At 40.9% G+C, this 17,839-nt stretch overlaps 1 long non-coding RNA gene across 1 annotated transcript; it reads right to left on the reverse strand.

Moving 5' to 3' along the window:
- Positions 1–10,788: 10,788 nt before the first annotated feature.
- LOC131227166 (uncharacterized) lies at positions 10,789–17,573 on the reverse strand. Its single transcript, XR_009162085.1, has 2 exons — positions 17,296–17,573; positions 10,789–11,295 (listed from the first exon to the last, which is right to left on the reverse strand). It is a non-coding gene; the product is annotated as an uncharacterized LOC131227166 (long non-coding RNA).
- Positions 17,574–17,839: the final 266 nt, after the last annotated feature.

The following is a 17,839-nucleotide window of genomic DNA, read 5'->3' on the forward strand; positions in this document are numbered from 1 at the left end:
GGATGGCTGAGGAGCAGACATCATGGTGGGGCCCACCAGCCCAAATGAAATCTCCGGCAGATTCCCGGGGGCAAATGGTCAGCAATTCAACTTCTTCATTCAATCGTTTACCATGATTGCACGATCTTTCTCTTCGACAACCTCTCACCGTCACCTCGATTTCAAATCTCAAGAGTCCTAACTGCATCCAATGACTAAGACAAAAGTAAAATTTTTTATCCATGTTCAATCTCTGTCACTGATCCCGCATGCCAATTGGGCCCCACTTACATGAGGAGACGGTCGGAATTGAAATGATCCACCGCAATTGGGACCCAACTGATAACCCAACTCATTGTCCTGATTTCACGCACACGTGTGTCACGTTAGCACGTATCATGTGTACAACCTATCGTGTAGAAACTCATCCGGTCGCTTGTTACTATATATGTCCTGATCTACAAGTGAGGCTTATGATTAGTTAATACATTGGCCATCACCATTACGAGAAATCTATCAGAATGGACGATCACAACCCTTCAAATTAAAATGTGGGCCATGGCTTTACCTTTTATCTTATCCATCTATATACTGCCCACAGGTAGAAGGGATTGGATCTTCCAATTGGGAGATATTTCCAGGGAGGTCCCTGATTTACATTAAGTTACAACTAGATAACAGTTTAGCTCACTGATCTGAACCATGGGCCCCACATACGGGGTCCACCAAACTGTCTTTTTGGAAGGCGTGGATTTTCAAATCACTTTGATTCAGTGGATGGTTGACATGGTTACCTACCAAATCAATGGTTCTGATTACCTTACACATGCATCACCTGAATGGTGGGAATGCTGGAGAGAGTGAGCCCCACTTAGACCCTTCACTAATCAGTTACATCTCCATTGATACCTGCGCTTGTACGCAATTGGAAGAATCTGAACCGTTAAGTTTGTGGGACACCACTGCTTGGACTATCCTAGCCATCATATGATAGGCAATCGGACTATATATTGATCACTTGGGCCACCATGTGAAGGAGCTACTTATAAAATAGTACTTCAATTAGACTGCTAGCGGTAGAATTAGCATCCGGAAAATGGATGGCTGAAAAAGAACCACGCTAGCGTGAGGTACACCAAGCGTGCTTCCACGTGGATGTGGAACTTTCATGAGATCCACACCTTCCATCAGGTATGCTGCCTCATGTTCAGCAAGGAACCTAAAAATCAAGATCATCTAGAACTCAGGTGGGTCACACCTGAGGAGAAAAATTATATTCATTGGGTGGTTAGTATCATAAATCCTAGCCATCAAGCGTTGAGGGATGGAATCATAAAGTGTAATGATCTAGTGGACTGAGTGGATGGAAAGCCTCTTATCCGAAGATAGTTCGAGTCTGAATTAGGACCGTCCGATTCTTGAGAATTTTGGACGTTAACAAAAGAAGAGAGAACTGGACCTGATGGACGATCCATATACGTGTGATGCATATAAATCCAATCGCAGCTATGTGCATGGACTTAGCCCACTAGGTCAAATCTCAATCAGAAAGTGGTCAACACTTAACAACCGACACTAAGTGCGTATTTTAAACGGTGAGGATGCGCTTTACGAGGAAGAAGAAGGTGGTCATCCATGGAAACGGATTGGCTACTCCCCCTGCCACCAGTGCGGTGGCTGGTGGTCGGTGCTCTGTGGGCCCCACCATGATGTATGTGTTTCATCCATGCCGTTAATACATTTTTACAGATCATTTTAGTGCTTAATACTAAAAATTAGAGGGATATAAATCTCATGTGGACCACACAACAGGAAAGCAATAGTAATTGGATATCCACCATTAAAATCCTCCTAAGGTCCACTGTACTGTTTATTTGACATCGAATCTGTTGATTAGGTCATAAAGATCCAAATGAAGGGAAAAAACAAAGATCAGCTTGATCCAAAACTTTTATGCCCCCAAAAAGTTTTTATTGGTCGATGTTCATTCAACATACGTTTCCTGTAATGCGGTCCACTTGGGATTGGGATATACCTTATTTTTTGTCTCATACAATAAAATGATCTATAAAAATAGATGGACGGCATGGATGAAACACATACATCATGGTGGGACCCACAGAGCACCGACCACTCACAGCCATTGGCTGGTGGCAGGGGGGTAGCCAATCCGTTTCCTTCATCCATGGCTTAGACAGGTGGTCCCCACCACTGGTACTGGGTCTTACGTTGACATGAATAGCCCACCTGGCGGACCAGGATTTCTCTGTCTATAAGACCTGGCAACAAGTTGGTTGATGCCTGCAGTGTGAAACGTTGAAACGGAGGGAGTCGTACAGTTCACGTGCTTCTGAGCTTGACGCGGATTGCGTGGTTAACCCAACACAACGCAACTATGTAGTTTAAGGACTCTGTGGGGCCTACCGTGATGTATGTGTTTTATCCACACAGTCCATCCGTTTTTCCAACTCATTTTATGACTTGAGATCAAAATCCAAGAAAATCCAAAGCTCAAGTGATCCACACCACATGAAACAGCCGTGATAATTAAGTCCACCGTTGAAACCTTAGTAAGGCCCACAGTGATATTTATTTTCCATCCAACCTGTTAATAAGGTAACAGAAACCTGGATGATAGGATAAGAAAATTTTCAGCTTGATCTAAAACTTTTGTAGCCCCTAAGAAGTTTTCAACGGTATGCATTCAATACCCACGGTTTCCTTTGATGTGGTCCATTTGAGGTGATGCTTAAACTTTCACTTCATACCCTTAGATGGGCTGAAAAAACGGATTTACGGTGTAGATGAAAACATACATTACTGGAAGGCCGAAAAGAGTCCTTACACTGCGTAGCTACGTGGTGTTGGTTCACCACGCAATCCCCTAGCGGGTTCCACCAAATCTTCCACGCTAAAAATGGACGTTCACACTTGTCTCGAGACAGTGGAATCAGCGCGGAATAGGGAAGCGGATTGGCTACTCCCCTGCCACTAGCCCGGTAGCTGGTGATCGGTGCTATGTGGCCCCACCATGATGTGTGTTTCATCTTTTTTTAAGATCATTTTAGAGCTTTATCTTACAATTAAGAGGGATATAAATCTTAAGTGGACTACACCATAGTAAAACAATAATGATTGGATATCTACTATTAAAATCCTCCTCCGGCTCACTTTACTATTTATTAGGCATACAATCTAGGCCAAGGGAAAATACAAATATCAACTTAATCCAAACTTCTATGGGCCCCTATTTTTTTTTTTAATGTTCAACATTTATTTGACACTGTTTTCAGTAACGCCGTCCGCTTGAGATTGTGAGATAGCTCATTTTTAGTCTCGTACCCTAAATTGGTATCGATCCCTTGTGGGGTTGGCTAACAGTGAAGTGTCAACTGACAGTGGGGGTGTACTAATAAGCTTAAAAAAACAAAAAAAAAAAGGTCTCATGCAGGGGTATACTAACAAACTAATCAAAAAATATAAAAAAAGTCTTATACCATAAAACAATTTAAAAAAATAGATAGACGGCATGGATGAAACACATACATTATGGTAGGGCCACGGAGCACCAACCATCAGCCAATGGCTGGTGGGGAGTAGCCAATCCGTTTCCATGGGTGAATATTTTATCAACGGTGGGTCTAACAAAATCCTTACACTAGGTAGCTACATGGTATTGGTTCACCACGCAATCCGCGTCCAGGCTCCACCTAATCCTCCCGACCAAAAACGGGCGTTCACACTCGGCTCCAGACAATGGAATCACGAATCGGCGGCATGGATTAGGTAAATATTGGATCCCCACTCTTGCTTGGGCGGTAGACTCTCACGAGTTTCAACACCCGGTCAAGGGTTCGAGTATCCATAGGTGGTGAAATTCCACCAGCGCGTCTGTGGGGTGTGTGTTCGTGTGTATTAAAAAGAAAAAGAAAAAAGAGGATAAATATTGTAACATCCGGGGGCTTTGTACTCCAGGTTTAAATTTCGTAAAAGTGGGTCCATGGTTCAGCCATCCAGATTGTCAATTCTTCAGGACTATGATGGATTGTCCTGGACAGAGAATTCTTATCCATTCACCTGGAGGCATACAAGTACGCTGGATAAGGAATAGATCAACAACGGTCTGACATGAACTAAAGAAAGGGCTGGCATTGGCGGGGTCGAGTGGGAGATATTTGTGTCATTTTCCATCCAAGGTTGGCCACATCACCTGCGCCATTGAAAAATGGCCTCCCCTTGTATAATTTTTAATCCAAGATGGGCTCCGTAAACAAGGGATGCAGGTGTAGAATATCCAAATTTTATTGAATTAACGTTTTATCATCTATCTAACATTTGGCAAACGTGTACAATCAATCAGGGATGTCCAAATTGTAGGGCCCAATTGTAGAAGCAAAAGTCCAATGATTGCACACTGATCGGACAATCTTAACCATTGAATTGGTAATAATAAAACAGTCAGTGGTCCAAATTCAGTAGAAAAATCAGATGGTTAAGATCATCCTATCACACATGGAAGTTGTGCACCATTTATGGACTCGGACCAACTTGCTCGGCCCAGCGTAGAGTAGGGAAGTGACCAGGGTGACTCGACTCGTACGATTGGCATTGGACCCGTCCATCCAAGTCAAGCTCAAAATTCATAACCGAATGTAAGATTTAATTTCCAGAACTCCCAAAGGATTTTGTTGTGCTTGTTGTGCATTGGATATGAAAATCTTCTTAGCGTGATATCAGTGCGGTTAATAAGGATGTTGAGGTCTTCTTTCCCTGACACCTCCGAGAAGTTAGGATAAGGCTCAAGCTTTTGTCAATGGTGTTGGATTGAGAATACAACAATATTTTATATATGTGAGGGTGGAAGGGTTTGAAACCCACCAAAACTACTTTATGAAGCCTATGGCTATCCCAGCTTCACTCGAATACAAATCCAAGCATGATAGATTAAAGAAAACAGAAATTAGTGCATTACAAATCATTGTTTTGTATATAATAATATCAGAACAGAAATTCACGTAAGCAGACATTTCAACTAATAAAAATGGTGCATATTAATATAGTAATTACAACTGAAATACATTTACTAATCCAAGTTGCCACAATGATCTCCACATAAAAGGGATGCCATAGCTTGTGCTATTGCTGCAAAGATAGCCTTCTTCACTGCCCCCCTCTTGGGTGGGACCCTTCTAATCGGACTCCCTCTTCCTACAATCTCGGTTGTCTCCGGCTTTGGATCCTTTGATGGACCCACGATCATTCTCACTCTCCCTCCATCTATGGAAGAGTGGAGTGAGGAACTTTAAATAGGCAAGGTGACTTGCAGGTGAAGCAACTCTAGTCCCTGGAATACTAGCAATAGTACCACTGGTGTGATTTCTCTTCAAATTTTTTTTTTTTTAATAAACAAAACAAAACAAAACAAAACAAAACAAAGGAGTTCGTTTTGACTTGCGTGACTCAAGATCCAGCTTGCATCGGGGCTCACCGAGGCCAACATGTTATGTGGTCCAAACCATCCATGTTATGAACTCTATGCTACAGGGTACCACTGCAATATCCGTTTGATCCAAAACTTTTGTGACCCATTCGAAGTTTTTAATAGTTAATCACTACTATTTCCTATGGTGTGGTCCCTTGAGATTTGGATTAGCTTCATTTTTCCATCATTTATTTCCTAAAATGAGCTTTCAAAACGTGTGGACAATGCCAATGTAAGGCATACACATAAAGGTGGGCCCCATAGTTAGGGATAGACCCAAGCCGTCCAACGTAGATAAACATAGAAAAGTAATAAATAGAATTGTCAGGTGAGTTTCATGGTTTATATTGTTAAAATTGCGAATCATCCATCCTTCCAAGTGCCAGTATATGGATGGATAGGTTTAATTTTTCGAATCCTTTATAAATATCATGTAAATAAGTAATTATTATTTTTACATCCTGTTTGAAAAGTAACATGTATTTATCATCCGTAAATATGTCAAAAAGAACTTGTTTAAATGCGTGGGCCTCACTGTGATATATAGGATATATCCGCTCCATCCATCTATTTTAATAGAACATTTTCCAAGGTGAGCAGAAAAATGAGGCAGATCCAATGCTCAAGTGGCCCACACCAAAGGAAACAGTGGCCTCAAGAAGTTTTTAACGACAAGTGTTTGATTCCCTTTTTCCTATGGTGTGGTCCACTTGAGTTTTGGATCTTTCTCATATATTTTTTTTTCTCATGCCCTAAACTCAACCAGCATAATGGATGGACGGTGTGGATAAGCCACTTACATCATGGTAGGCCCCACATATATTTCAAAGTGCCCTCCGTTTTTGCCTTAAAAAAAGTACGGGTCCAATCAAGCATTGAGAACAATAATAATAATGCGGTAATTACTTAATTAATACCCATTTACAACTCATTCACTGGAAGCCCCTTAACCTGCCACCTATTCGGTGGAAATATAGCTCTACCGTATCATTGTTCTTCAGATTCTACCGTGTCATCTTCCAGTTCAACTGTTTAAGATGATGGAAACGGATTGGCTACTTCCCCTGCCACCAGCATATGGCTGATGGTCGGTTATGTGTGGCCCCACCATGATGTATGTGTTTCAAACATTCCGTCCATCTATTTTTCTAGATCATTTTAGGGTATGAGACAAAAGATGAGGTATATCCTAACCTCAAGTGTACCACATTACAGGAAACAATGTTGAATGAACGTGGACCATACAAACTTTTTAGGGGCCATAAAAGTTTTGGATAAAACTGATCTTTGTTTTTTCTCTTCATCTAGGTCTGTATGACCTAATCAAGAGATTGGATGTCAAATAAACAGTATAGTGGACCTTAGGAGGATTTTAATGGTGGATATCCAATCACTATTGTTTTCCAGTGGTGTGGTCCACTTTAGATTTATATCCCTCTCATTTTTTGGATCAAGCCATAAAATGACTTGTAAAAATGGATGAGAAGCATGGATGAAACACATACATCAGGGTAGATCCCACAGAGCACCGACCACCAGCCACTAGGCTAGTGGCAGGGGGAGTAGCCAATCCGTTTCCGTTTAAGATTGTACACATTGGTACTGCCTTCTTTTCCAAGACCTAGGAAAGGCCACGAGGTTCATGTTTCAATGGGATCCCCGCGCGGAAGATCCGAGATGCAGGGACCGGCCCTGATTGTTTTTTTCAAAGCCAGTGTATTTGCACTGGAAATATGTAATTATTACGGTTTGCCGTGTTAGAAATTTCATAGGGTTTTGTGCCATTGAAATTAGTTTAAAAAAGATGATTTTAATTTTTGAATGGCACGGTAATGTATATGATATATCCGTTCCGTCCATCTATTTTACTACAATAATTTGAAGCATGAGACAAAAAATGAAGTAGATACAACACTCAGGTGGGCCACACCAAAAGAAACAGTGGCCTTACAAAGTTTTTAACGGTAAGTATTCGATTCCCTTCTTTGTATGGTGTGGTTCACTTAAGTGTTGAATATATCTCATTTTTTTGTTTATATTATAAATTCAAATGGCATAATGTACGAAAGGTGTGGATAAGCAAAATGTATCACAGTGACACTCATATATATTTTATAATGTTTATAAAAAAAAAAGTAGCTAAATCAGATATGTTGTAGATATACAGGGAAATATTTATTACTCTTTTTCCTAGTATTTTCCGGTGCACTGGAAAATCAAACAGGGAATCGAATACCAGTAGAAAGGACGATTCTAGCACGTTAAAATGTTTCCTTTTCACATGCGGAGCTATATTTCATACGCAGCTGCATATGATACTTGATACTCAGGTACTTAGATATTTTACACGTAGCACTAATTAACTCAAAAGGACCGATTGCATCGTGGTACTCATCTAAACTATGTCAAATTTCAAAAAAGTATATTGTTTGGACAATCCTAACCCCTGATTCGTAAACACTTGTTTGTTGACATAAGACCGTTAGATAATTTCATTACAAATCGTCCACTGCGTGTCCACCAATCCGACCGTCAGCTGATCTTACATTTTGGTTTATGATATATCTGTACAGGGACCCATATTTGAACAGTTTAGACTAACTTAGATGGGTGCCAAATATGCAATTTCTAAATAATCTTTTAGTGATTGCACCACATTCTCTCAGAGCATCAGAGTTTTCCTCTTACATTGAATTTGGAACCTTCTATTTTTATATTTTTTTTTCCTTGCTGGATAGTTGAAAACTATATGTCTGAATCTTCAGAATTTGCAATCCACAATCATTTTGGAACATGTCCGAATCTACCGACCTTGTAATTCTATAGCATTTATGGGCATTTATGGGGTTCACATCTGATCAATGCTTGGATAATCAAGTCATTGTGGAAAAATATCAGAGACATGTTCCCTGTAATGGATTTGAAGATCCGTTGGCAGAGAGGGAAGGGAGACAAGAATATTTGGAAGACTAATTTGACTGGTCTGGGTTTGCTGGAGAGCAGATCGACATTCCTTATTCCAGTTGAGTTGAAAGCCTTGGAAATCTGCAATTTTCTGGGAAAAGCTGGCCCTCTTCCGCCTTCTGTTGTCCCCTTATTACTTATACAGGATGATATTAACCACATTTTTCATAAGGGGTTCTGGAGTTGAAAGCCTTGGAAATCCGCAATTTTCTGGGAAAATCTGGCCCTCTTCCGGCTTCTGCTGTCCCTTTCTTACTTATACAGGAGGATATTAACCACATTTTTCATAAGGAGTTCTGCACGGCTGACGAGCTAGCGCTCTAGGTCTGGCCGTACACGGTGAATGGGGAGTTCTTTGTGAAAACGGCTTGGGAGACAAGCAGGAGGTCCCGGCCCTGTATCGGATGGGCAAAGAGAGTGTGGCATCCCCTACTCCCTCCCAAAATTTCCCTGCTAGCGTGGAAATGCATTCAAGGTACGGTCCAGTCGAGTGCGCTACACAAGCTAGAGGGGTCTCTTTAGCTTCCCACTGCGTCTGTTGTGACAGGGCAGAGGGTCAGGTTCCTTCATGCGAAAACTCTCTCCATCTTTTTCTCCGTAGTGACTTGGCGGTTGCTATTTGGTCGATTTTCGCGGATATTTTCGGTAAGGCCAATCTGCCCATCTGCTCCATTGAAGAAAGGTTGTAGTGCTGGTGGAGCGGTCCCCCTCTTCGAGGCTGGGGTGGGATTCTCAATAAGCTAATTCCTTATCTAATTCTTTGGAAACTTTGGGTTGGAAGGAATGAAACAAAGTTTGAGGGTCGGCATCCCCATTGGCAGACTCAAGTCTCCCAGATCAAAGGTAGGACGCTAGCTATCATCAATTCTAAGGTCCCTGCGCAATCCTACTCATGGGCTACCAGCAACATTCTAACAGGTCTGGGGATCTCGGTTCCTGCCTTTGCCCCTAGAAGGGCCCAAGTATTGAAGTGGGCCAGATCTCCGACTAACTGGGTTAAGTTAAATGTAGGTGGGTCTTCCTTGGGGAATCCTTTCAATGCGGGGGGTGGAGGCATTTGCAGAGGGGAACATGGGGATTTTATATTCGGTTTCTCGGCAGATTATGGGGTGCTGACGAATACAGGGGTTGAAATTAGAGCGGTCCACGACGGACTGCTGCATTGTCTAAACAAGGGTTTGGTTAACATCATCATAGAATCTGATTCTCAGCTGGTGGTGAACATGCTCACTGGGAAGTCTAGTCCAGGCTGGAAATAGAAGTGTTGGTGTAACAGGATCAAGGATCTGCTGGCCATGGTTCAAGCCAAATTTCAACATATCCTAAGGGAAGGAAACGGGCCAGCGGATGCATTGGCTAGGCTGGGAAGCTCCTCACAATCCTCCGTTTTATTCTCGAACAAGTCGGGCCTCCCGCGTGTGGTTAGAGGGCAGATCTATTATGGAAAGAAGCAGATATCTCACAAACAAAAGTTGTTCAAAAAAAAAAGTCAATGGGGATCCTTACTATTGCTCCGGTGGTAGACTATTGGGAGTTTCAACACATGGTCAAGGGTTCGACTATCCATAGGTGGTGAAACCCCATTACGGCACGAGTGTGTGGGGGTATGCATGCGTGTTAAAAAAAAAAAGGTCATGGGGCCCACTTGTAACAGTGAGTAATTCGGTTGTACTTAGATATATACTTCTGTACTTGGCATGCAAGTAAGATGAGGACGCAGTTTGGATAGTGTCACTGCCACTAGCCACTGTTTTATCCATGACGTCCATCCATTTTTACATATCATTTTAGAGATTGATTCCAAAAATTAGGGGATATAAATCTCAGGTGGACCATCAGTTCGGTAGTGTGTGGTACACCAGCCAATCCGATTTCCCACCTAATCGGCTCTCAATTACACAATCCTCTACCCCACGTTCTGCTCTGCAGGCTCATGTTTTTAGTTTGTACTAATGAGGCCAAAGATAATGATCGAAACATTGCCATATTTGACCCAATGTAGAGGATGTGGATTTATTGGGAAAGCCTTTTGCACGAAGTTCCCGTGATGGGTTGTTAGGTGTGGCCCACAGTGATGTTTGTGAGAAATCAACACCATTCATCCATTGTGGGAGCTCATTTAAGGACATTCGACCTAAAATGAGGTAGATCTAAAATTTTGGTGGTTCTTTGTGCCAGCTGTATGCATAACTACGTATAACCTTGTTCTATCCCACGAGCTATTTGCCTGCAATATATCAATAGTCTCAATCACTTTGAGAATGTTGGACTAATGCTTCAAGGACATCATGATCACACGTGCTTCAACATGTTTTTAACATTTTGGTGTCTTTTATTATTTTATAGAAATTATAAATCTATAATTTACACTATCAATTAATTATTTTTATTATTATTTTATTTTATAAAAAATCACGGCAGTTACATTAACATTCATGTGGTAATTACAGCTGAAATACATTTACGAATGCAGGTTACCACGATGACGCTGCTTCCCTCCACATAAAAGGGATACCATAGCTCGTGCTATTGCTGCAAAGATAGCCTTCTTCACTGCCCCCCTCTTGGGTGGGACCCTTCTCCCTCTTCCTTCAATCTCGGCCATCTCTCTCTCTCTCTCTCTCTCTCTCTCTCTCTCTCTCTCTCTCTGTGAACTTTAAATATAGCAAGGAGACTTGTAGTTGAAGCAACTCTACTCGCAGGTGAACCTAGCAATAGTACCGCTGTTATGGTTTACCTTCATTTAAACAGAGGGAGTTCGTTTTGCATCTGGTGTGACTCAAGATCCAGCTTTCGTCGCGGCCAGCCGGAGACAACATCTTGAGTTCTCCAAACCATCTATGCTATGAACAATATGCTACATGGCATCACTGCAAGAAAGTTAGGATGATTGCTACTATAACCATAGGGAGATGAACTTGGAAAAATGTAAATAAATAAACAAAAATCAAATGGCTCTCATTTAACTCTAAAAATAGAAGGTTAAGCTTATCTATGAAACCATACTAGAATAAACTATAGGTATATATGCCAATATTTATGATTTCAATTCATCTAAGTGGGAATAACCTTATAATATTTATGTTTTCAATTCATCCAATTGGGAATAACCTTATGTACGATTTGGATGGGATATGAATATCATAGTGAGAACGGGTCCACTTGATTTTTGCATCTACCTCAAATTTTGCCTCATATCTTAACTTGAGCTAGCGTTAACTGATGGACAGAAATGGATTTATGGCGGACATTGGGAGGCCCACATAGAGGTCAATGGGCCGAGGTCGGGCTGCAACAATAGAATATTGAATAAGGCCCGCCCGGACCGGCTGAAAACAGTTCAAAATACGGGCCAAGACCAACCCCAGGCTTGGCCCTTATACATTCCTAATGAAAGAGCTTCCGATGATATGCGCTGCCTGGTGCGGCACGGGAAAATCATATCCCTTGCCCATGATAAGTACATTGTACATCATGCTCGTATTTTCTTTTGGAAGTGGGGCCATGGTATAGTGATCCAGATCGTTGATATGTTAGACTACAATGCAGATGGGACATTCCCAAAAATTTCTCAGGTTGAAAGATCATTGACCATCTTCACGGATCAGTATGGATCGCTGCTAGGTTTCTTTCGTTAACCGCCCAATTTTCGGAAACAAATTGGTTGTGCATGAAGGAGATTTTTTTTAATTTTTTGTTTTTTCACAAGCTAAAATCCTGGAGAGCCGATTAGGTGAGACCCCGGACTCACGCAAGATGGTGCGACCCTTACTGTGGGGCCCATTTTGATGTATGCATTCCGCACAACACCATCCTTCCGTTTTTTCATATCATTTTAAGGTTTATAAAAAGAAAAAAAAGTGAAGCATATCCAATTATAAGAACGTACCATAGGAAACAGTAGCCACCTTCCCCCCCTAATACACACCAAGGAATAATATTATAAAGTGGTCATCCTGAGAAGTTTTTAACGGTAAAGCATTAATTAATAACACCACGGTTTCCCATGGTATGTTCTACCTTATTATTGGATCCACTTCATTTTTTGGATAATTTTCTAAAATGATCTGAAAAACGGATGTAAGGGTGGCAACGTATTGGGTAAGGCCGAGGTCTCACCTAATCCGCTCAAAACCTGAGCCTCCGGAGGGGGGCGGATTAGTTTACTACCCTCACTTGTTCTAAATTCAGGATAGACTGCGCTTGAAGGGGCCACCCTGATGAAACATTCACACCGTCCACCCATTTTTTCATAGCAAATTAGATTCTCTGCTTTGTTACATGTCAAATTACTAGTTTCTCTAAAAGCTCGAGCCATTACTGAGAGACATTAACACATGATAGATTTATTTGACAATTTGATTGATTGATCTGTACCATATATCTAGTCTAGAACAAAATTCATATACTACCCTGCAATAATCAGATAAATTGTTTGATCCAAACTATCCTTGATTTGGCCTTATTTTCTATGACCGTCCTTTTTACAAGCCATGCATGTGATGATCAGTGTTCTTTAGACCCAAACAAATTAATGAGTAGGGGTGTACACGAACTTAGTTAGCTCGGTTAGCTCACTCGACTTAACCTGAAAAGCTCGATTCAACTCGGTTTGAAGCTGAGTTCAAGCTAAGTCAAGCTGAATTTTTTATCTCGAAAAAATTTCGAACTAAGTTTGACCTTGCTCGAGCTCAACTCAGCTCGGATTGAACCCTAACTCAAATTAAACTCGAATCAAACCAATTCGGTGACTCGGTTACTCTAATATTGATGTTGTTTACCAAGTGTTTGATGACATGACTCAACGAAGCGTCAGCTAGTGGCAAGAAAGGTATGTATACGAAACAAATAACATTTTCTTTGATTTTGATAATTCCTACAAGGTATTTGATGAAATACTTGTAAACAGCTATTGCTGTTTTACAAACGGTGAGAAATTAGAATTGCACTGCATTTGTTTGTGAAAATGCCGCGGAGGCTGGATTTTTGCTCGAACTAGCTGAGTTGCTGACTGAACCGAGCTGAGTTCGAGCTGGGGTCAGCTAGTGGCCGAGCCGAGTCAAGTTGAGGCCAACTCGACTTGGTTCGACTCGGTGTACACCCCTATAAATGAATCAAATTGTTGATTGGACCTATTTTGTGTGTAAAGAATCAAGACCATCTATATTAAAGGCCATTGATCAAATGGTTATAATTATTCAACTTGGAGCTAATGAACAATCTAGATCAATGGAATGGGCTGTCCAAACCTACTTAATGTAACTAGGAGCATCATAACTGGTAGTAGTTTGAAAGTACTTAATGGTTTATCTTGCTTTATGCCAAAGAGTATAAAAGTATTTCTCTGTCAAAGTACAACCAAATTCTTACAAGTGGGCCCATGGTTTGATCGGATGTGATGTCACTTACGAGCCCCGAATTCAACTGGGACATGTGGGTTTCAAATAGCGAACGAAGAAAAAGAAATGAAAGGGTCTAAATTCAATGATACTCTGGGAGAATACGGTGTATGATATGCAGTCGCTTAACGATTACTTAGAAATTGCATATTTGGCATCCAAGTTACTTAATCTAAACTGTTCAAATATTGGTTCCGGAACAGATACATCATGAACCAAAACTTAAGATCAGCTGACGGTCGGATTGGTGGACATCCAGCGGACGGCTGGGAGTGAAATTACCGAATGGATCTAAGTCAACAAACAAATGTCCACGAATCAAAGGTTAGAATTGTTCAAACAATCTGAATTTTTTTAACATTGGCTTAGTGACAATGAGTCCCACAACTCAATCAGTCTATTTTGAGTCAATTCATGCCACGTGTAAAATATCTGCAGTGGGAGTCGTTTGAAATCTAGATTGGTTGAACAATCCAAACGTATTTTGGGCAGAGGCTTGGTGTATGAAATACGAATAATGGTATTTTTCATTTTCAACCGTTCAATAAATGTCTAGAAATCCAATGGTTAGATAACAAGATAATAATAATATAGTGTGTGACATATTTAAACAGGTACACCCTAATTTGGACGGTTAGTTCAAATAACTCGTTGATACCGATTCCCCAGTGAGGTGGCTACCAGTGGCGCGGATTTCCTGCGAAAGCTGGAAGTTCCTGCACTGGGATCTTAGGTGGGGCCCACTGTGATCTTTTTGAAAATTTTTTTTCGTCAATCTATTTTGTGAGTTCATTGTAGAATATGTTGTCAAAAATGAACTGTATCCAAAGCTCAAGTGAGCCCTGCTAAATGAAAATGAGGTTAGGAAAATTCCTACCGTGAAACCTTTTTGGGTTCAACAAGATGTTTAGATGCCACCAATACTGTTAATAACGTCACTCCTATTGGGATGACGAATCAAAACTTCCCTTACCCCACAAATATTTTAATTGTGGATGTTTAATTATTACGTTTTTTTGCTCACTTAGGCTTTGTATACTGTTCATTTTTTGGAACATGTCCTGCAATGAACTCACAAAATTGATGGACGGGAAGATTTCTCACAAACATCACAGTGGCCCGCCTAATTTCTCAGCGCGCAGGGACTTCCTACGAAAAAGCCTTTATGAGGAAATCCGCGTCCGCTGACAATGAAGTGTGAACTGACAAGCTAACGAAGACTAAAAAAAACAGAAAGAAAATACACAAGTTCCCAGCGATATCTCAGTGCCTGCGTATCAAACCTCGCACTCCCGCAGAGTATCAGGGTATTTCTCAAAATTCTTACAAACGGTACAGAGTCAAGTCAATGTGATCAGAAAAAATTCATGAGATTCCAGCCCTTCGAATATCGTACGCATGCGCACAACAAATGTATACTTGGATTGCATATAACACAATCCAGACCGTTAAAAGATGGACCCTATTGTCGCTTGGATCACCCAACAAAGAGATGGTCAGAAAGAATCAACCATATTAACCGGAGCCCAATGAATCGTTAGAAAGAAATCCGATCGACGAGTTCGCTGGATTTTAGTCCATCCAAGTGGGGCTCATGATTTAGACGGTTGAAAGGACATACATGCATGCCATATGTACTGTGAACGTTACCAGTTGGGATGGAAGCGGTTTGGCTGGTGTACCACACACCACCGATCTGACAGGTGTGGGTACGTGTCGTGCGAAGACGAGAGCTGCCGCTCCTCGAGCTTCGAGCTATACGAACGGTTAAAAGGAGATCAATGATGGATGACGCCGAAAGGGTACGTTCAATCTCCCCTGCTTTTTGCAGTGTGGTCCACTTGATCTTGATTTCTGTTAGTTTTTGGCAAACGCCTTACGAGAAGATCGCCGAATGGAAGGACGGTTGGGATATAACAAATACCGCATGATGGGTGAAGCGGATTGGCTGGTGTACCACACATCAGCTATACAGCTGGTGTATTGGCGTTAGCAAGTTTTCTGGGTCCCATCATGAGGTATGTGTTATATCTAAACCGTTCATCCATGTGGGGAGCTCGTCTTAAGCTTGAGACGAAAAATAAGACAGATATAAAGATAAAGTAGACTACACTGCAAAAAGCAGCCGGGGATTCAACGTCTCCCATTGAAACCCTTTTGGGGTCAAGGAAGTTCCGTATCAATATGAAATTTGATTTTTCCTCTTTGTCCATGTATTTTCTACCTTATTAATAGATTGAATTGTATTTTTTACCTTATTAGTAGATTGAATGGAAAATAAATGTTCGGTGGAGCCCTATAAATATCTTAACCGTGAAAATTATTATCATAGCTGTTATTTTCGGTGTGGTATATTTGAGCTTTGGATATTCACTTTTTTGTCTAATGCTCCAAAATTAGCGCGAAAAATGGATGAACGGTGTGGATATAATAAATACATCATTGTGGGGCCATGTAACTTTTATCTCCGTTTGTACAACTGGGAGCTGGAGGAGCGTCGGCGCTCGTCTTCGCACGACATGTAGCTACATAGCTGGTGTGTGGTATCCGCTTCCCATGGGAACCAGAGAACTTGGTTACGTCAACATACCAGCCAGGTCGGTGGTGTGCAGTACACCAGCCAGTCCGCTTCGATATGCTATTGTCTGGCTGGCATGGAGGAGTACGGTACATTCCGGAAATACTAAAGAAAGAATCTAGTAAAGAAACCATATCATCGATTGGTTGGAGAGAGCTCGGAATGTTGAACTACACCATAAAACTGTCGAATAACACGGCAAAACCGGTTTTATTCGAAATGAGAACGTCAAAGATCACGGGAAATCAAGAACTGCCGTTTTGCCTCTCAAAGCTTTTATAAAAGCGATAACCGGGTCCGCATATTCGCCGTTAAAGATAACGGCAGACATCGATCCTAATTCCGAACGAAGGTCAACCCCCACACCAGAAACCAACTCGAAAATGAAAATTCTCTTCTTCTTCTTTTTTGGCAGCAAAATGTAAATATACGGAAAATATCAAAATCGCCAAAGCTTAAATGCAACAAAACATAAAAAACATTAAATTCCCATTATTTTTTTTCCTCCATCGAAAAATCATTAAGAATTACACAAAAACGCATTCAATAGCTTAAACTCGAACCAAAAAAAAAACCGTAGAACATTTTCGCCTCGAACAAAAAATCGGACAGAGCAATAATAATAATAATAAAAACTTTGCATTTCCATTAAATCGTGATAGATCGCCTTTCAAAAGCCAAAAACTCGTAAAAAAGCATATTATATTTTCAAAATCGAGAATATTCGTTGCAGAAGGCTTCGAAATTCTTCCGATTTCCGATAATCGAAAAATATCAGAAAAGAAAAAAAAATAAAATCCTATCGATTTCAAACAAGAAAACCAAAAAGCGACTCAAAAAATCAGATCGTTCTGATAAATTAGAAAAAAATTGAGAGAAACTGACCAACTGACCTCCATTGAGCCAAAGCAGCAGATGTTTTTATGATACTCCGCTTTCCGCTTCCAAAAACCAATAGAACGGCGCCTTCTCGTCTTCTTGCCGGATTTTGACGTATCCAGCGGAGTGCTGGAACTTCACGGCTGTTAACCGGCAAACCTGACACTCTGTCGGAATCTTTCGATTCCTGACTCTGAGCTTTCTGGAGACAAGAAACTACCAAAACGAATATCAGAAAATGGAGAAAAACCCGATAAACTGAAACGTAGCGGTTTTCTCAGATCTCTCTCACAAAAATAGAAGTTGAAGTGTGTTTCAAAATGCAGAGAGAGTTGGAACTTATACAAGAAAGAAAGGTGGAAAAGGTAAAGAAACGTTTGTTTTTAGTGAGATTTTATTTATTTATTTTAATTTTTACGAAGAGAAAATATCAGTATGCCGGGAGAGTTGGAACTTTTAGGCCTGTTTAATCACTATTTACCAAGGTAATTACTTCACTTTTTCGATGCCGACTTGACCGGTTACTTTTTAAACACTTAAATTGAAAATTTTACAAAA

This window comes from Magnolia sinica, chromosome 2 (assembly GCF_029962835.1).
Source record: "Magnolia sinica isolate HGM2019 chromosome 2, MsV1, whole genome shotgun sequence".
NCBI lineage: Eukaryota > Viridiplantae > Streptophyta > Magnoliopsida > Magnoliales > Magnoliaceae > Magnolia > Magnolia sinica.